Source organism: Mastomys coucha, unplaced genomic scaffold (genome assembly GCF_008632895.1).
Source record: "Mastomys coucha isolate ucsf_1 unplaced genomic scaffold, UCSF_Mcou_1 pScaffold15, whole genome shotgun sequence".
Classification (NCBI taxonomy): Eukaryota; Metazoa; Chordata; class Mammalia; order Rodentia; family Muridae; genus Mastomys; species Mastomys coucha.
In genome coordinates, this window is record NW_022196897.1 from 10131347 (window position 1) to 10135919 (window position 4573).

Here is a 4573-nt window from a genome sequence, read left to right on the forward strand (position 1 = left end):
CTAAAACACACCCCTGTTCCCTTCCCCCACCCCCACTCACCACCCCACTTCCTCCTGCTTACTGGCCCTGGCATTCCCCTACACTGGGCATAGAAACTTCACAGGGCCAATTGCCTCTCCTCCCATTGATGACCAACTTGGCCATCCTCTACTATACATATGCTGCTAGAGCCATGAGTCTCACCATGTGTACTCTTTGGTTGGTGGTTTAGTCCCTGGGAGCTCTGAGGGTACTAGTTAGTTCATATTGTTGTTCGTCCTAAGGGGCTGCAAACCCTTCAGGTCCTTAGGTCCTTTCTCTAACTCCTTCATTGGGGACCCTGTACTCAGTCCAATGGATGGCTGTGAGCCTCTACACCTGTGTTACTGTCAGAGCCTCTCAAGAGACAGCTATATCAGGTTCCAGTCATTCAGCACTTGCTGGCATCCACAATAGTTTCTAGTGATAACACCTTCTAAATCTATATTTTATCTTTGCTGTCCTGTTACCTTTTGGGCAGCCCTGACCCCATAGGGTCACATTCGCTTTCCACCTACATTGTTGGATGCTTTCTCTCCTACAGCTCTTAAATTTGATCCTCCCCGCTTTCAGTCATGGTGATTCTCTTCTTCTCTCCTCTCTTCCACTAGCTGACAGATTCCAACCTACTGTTATGCCTTTATATCCCAGAAACACTGCAGCATCTATGGATGTGTATTTAGTATCCACTAGAAAAAGGATGCCAGAGCTGGCAATGGGTGAATGCTTGCTTTGTTCTGTGCACTATGCTGTCATCTCATTGAACTGGTGAGGCTGTTACTACAGCTGCCCTCTTTCTGAGTATGGAAACGAAGTCTCCAGAGTTGAGTGGCTATAGATAGTCACCTATATAATAATTGATGGAGCAGGAAAATTTGAACACAGGACACTGTAAACAAAGAGTCAATGATTTTAACCACTCTTTAATGTTGCCAAGTTACGCAGAGCATCATGCTGGTAGCTTAAGGACATGGTAGACATCAAGTACCAAAGTTATAATCTTCACATCAAAAGATCATGAGGTTAGAGGGAAATGATATCCACATATCAATGCTCAACAACGTAACTCCAAAAGGTGAGGACTTTTTCTAAACTAAGGAAGACTGTAAAGATGGTAATTCATAGCAATAGTATGTAAGATCAATAAGATCTTGGGTTTAAAACAGAAAACAAACACAAAAGAATAGCTCTAAATTATAATTTGGAGCAATTAGCAAAACTTGAGACTAAATTATATGCCCAATTGTATTATTTTATAAAGAATAGCTTTATGTGTATGTGAATACACCCAGAGCTACAACTATATATATATACACACCACCTGTTGCCATTGCCCAGTAAGGTTAAGTATGCCTGAGGAAGGTGCACCTCACAAACATAGTGCTTCATGGACTTGTTCAATTGATAAATTAAAAATGTGTAAATGTATTATATAGAATGAAATATTTTGAAATACATATGTATTGTGGAATAGCTAGCTTGAACTGATTAAAATTGCATAGCCTTAAAAATCTACCTTAAAGCAAGTTTCAAGCAATCAATATATTGCTATGAATTATCCTCACTATTTAAGTAGATCTCTTAAATGTATTCCAACTGACTAAAATTTTATAGCCTTTAATAAATACATTCCCCAAACCCCTGTCTCAAAGCCCTGATGTGCACCTTTCTGGGAGTTTGACATTTTAGGTTCTACACATGAGTAGTACTTAACTGATATTTCACTTAGCATAATGCCTTCCAGGTTTATCCATATTGCCTAGAAGTTTTACTTCTTCTTATGGCTGAATAATATCCCATGGTATATAACAGCCATATGTTTATTCATTCATCCATTGATGAAAATGTGGCTTAAGTGCATGTCTTGGGAATTGTGAATGACACTTGCAGTGGACATTAGACTATAGGTATCTCTCAGAATATTCATTTTGTTTCCTTTGGCTATGTATTTAGGGTTTATGTATTGTTAGATTTGTTTTTCCTATTATGCTAAAAAAAAGTTGGGAATTTGATAGGTATTGTGTTGACCTTGTAGGTTGATTTGTGTGATGTAGACATTTTAATAGTATTAACTCTTACAATCAATGAACATTGTATATATTTCCATTTACAGACACCATGACCAATGCAAATCTTATAAAGGACAACATTTAATTGAGGCTGGCTTACAAGTTCAGAGGTTCAGTTCATTATCATCAAAGTGGGTATCCAGGCAGGCATGGTGCAGGCAGAGCTGAGAGTTCTACATATTCATCTGAAGGCTGCTAACAGAATACTGACTTCTAGGTAGCTAGGATAAGGGTCTTCAAGCCCACCCCCACAGTGGCATACCTACTCCAACAGGGCCATACCTTCTAATAGTGCCACTTCCTGGGCTGAGCATATACAAACCATTATACTAACTGTGTCAACTAGTGTTATGTATAAGTATCTAAGCCTTGCAGTAGTGTCTGAAAATTTAGAGCTGATATGTGTGATGAGCCTGACACGGGTAACTACTCTTATATGAGAATTCAAGTCAGTAATTCAAAAGATAACATTCTGTTGATACCTACTGAAGTGCTGTATAAAACATCCCTGTAAGGAATCTGCTAAGTTCAAGATCCCTTGAAGGACTTTGACAAAGTTTCTTTTCAACACCCTCTTCAAAATACACCAAAATAAATTAACAAATAAATAAAAGTATTAAATCAGAATAAATCCTCCATGACTTTGCCCCTTTCTCTCTGAACTATATTTACCTGGCAAGTCCTAGTGTCCAGTTTGTCTCTCTGCATTATAGGTGAGCTTGGCTGAAACCTCAGCCTAACACCACATAAAAAAATCCAGCCACACATCTTAAACACATAGTTGTAATTATTTGCCAATGCTACTCTCCCCTGGAAATCTAGTGCCCTCCTTTTAAAGACTATTACTTTCAGACTTCATCCTCTCCTCAAACCATCTAACTGCCCTGGCTTTTCTCTAACGAATCATCTTTCCCATTTTATTAAGAAGAGTGGAGTAGCACAGTGTAGACACACCCTTTTACTGCAGGTCTACACTCCTATCATGCAAACTACCCTCAGCAGGCTGCAGGTAACCTGTGTAACCTCCTAGATAAAGTGTAACCTCTCAGTTGTTCTCTGAGTCTGGGTCTTTACAAGAATATAGTTTTGCAGTGATATGTGTCTGTGTCTGTCTGTCTGTCTGTCTGTTACTGTCTCTATGTCTGTCTCTATGTCTGTCTTTGTCTCTGTGTTCTCTTTCTGCCTCTCTAAGTCTCTCTGTGTGTCTCTCTGTCTCTTTCTGTGTCTCTCTCTGCCCCCTCTCTGTCTCTGTCTTTGTCTCTCTGTATGTGTCTGCCTCTTGTCTCTCTCTGTGTGCCTCTCTCTGTTTCTGTCTTTCTCTGTGTGTCTCTCTCTGCCCCTCTTCCCTCTCTCTGTCTCTCTGCCTCTGTCTTTCTCTCTGCCTCCTCTCTATCTCTGTCTTTGTCTCATGTGTGTCTCTCTCTGTCTCTCCCTGTCTCTGTCTTTGTGTATCTCTCTGTCTCTGTCTCTTTCTCTGTCTATCTCTACCTTTGTCTCTCTGTGTCTCTGTGCTTCTGTCTTTGTCTCTTTCTCTGTCTGTCTCTACCTTTGTCTCTATGTCTCTGTCTCTGTATCTCTGTCTCTGTCTTTGTGTGTTTCTGTCTCCCTCTCTGTCTCTGTCTTTGTCTCTCTCTTTGTGTCTCTCTCTGCCTCTCTGACTCTCTTTGTCTCTGTCTGTGTATCTCTCCGCCTCTGTCTCTGTGTGTCTCTGTCTTTGTCTTTCCCTATGTGCCTCTCCGCACCCTTCCTTCCACCCCACTCTCATCTTTAATATCTATCCTCATTTCTAAATCACTTCTGGTAACCTTTGAACCAGATACAGACAGCAGTCATCATATAGCACAATCTTAGCCCACCTTCAATACCACATATATTCTGCTCTCCATCAGGACAAAAGAATGATATTGAGAGACATTCCTCTCAGGGCCTATTCTCCTAGTCTTTCTTCAGCCACTTTACTTAGTCTGCCCTGCTACCATTTCAGTGACTCACCCTGCCAAGGTTGTCAGTGTCTGACATTTTGCCACACCCCACAAAATGTCTACTCTCAGCATGCACCAATCCCTGTTGGCAGTGCTTAACCCCTATGATTTTTTTTCTTTCAAAATTACTTTTGTCATTTTCTCCCTGGTGAGTTTCTGAGACTAGAGCAGCCAGCTGGGAGACACAGGCCCCACGACTACCAGGGGAGCCACAGGGCGGCAGGGACAGGATCCTCTCAGCTTCTGAGTAACAGAGGAGGATCAGCATCCTTCTCTGCCCCTTCCCTGCAAATGAAGGGCCTACCTCCAGGGAACGCCTTAAGCCAGAGACTCTGGCGAGAGCCTCCCCATTTTCTCTCTGGTGAGTTTCTAAGACCTGAGCAGCCAGCTTGGAGGAACAGGCCCCACGAGTCACTGGGGACTTGCAGGGCAGCGGGGACAGGACAAGCTCTAGCCAGAGACACTAAGAACATCTAACACCAAAAAGCAAGAGATGGCGAAAG

The 4573-nt window shown here is 42.0% G+C and overlaps 1 protein-coding gene across 1 annotated transcript in view; it reads left to right on the plus strand.

The window, feature by feature from the left end:
- Myo3a (myosin IIIA) overlaps window positions 1-4573 on the plus strand; it is a 216471-nt gene that overhangs the window by 203315 nt on the left and 8583 nt on the right. The window lies entirely within an intron of this gene.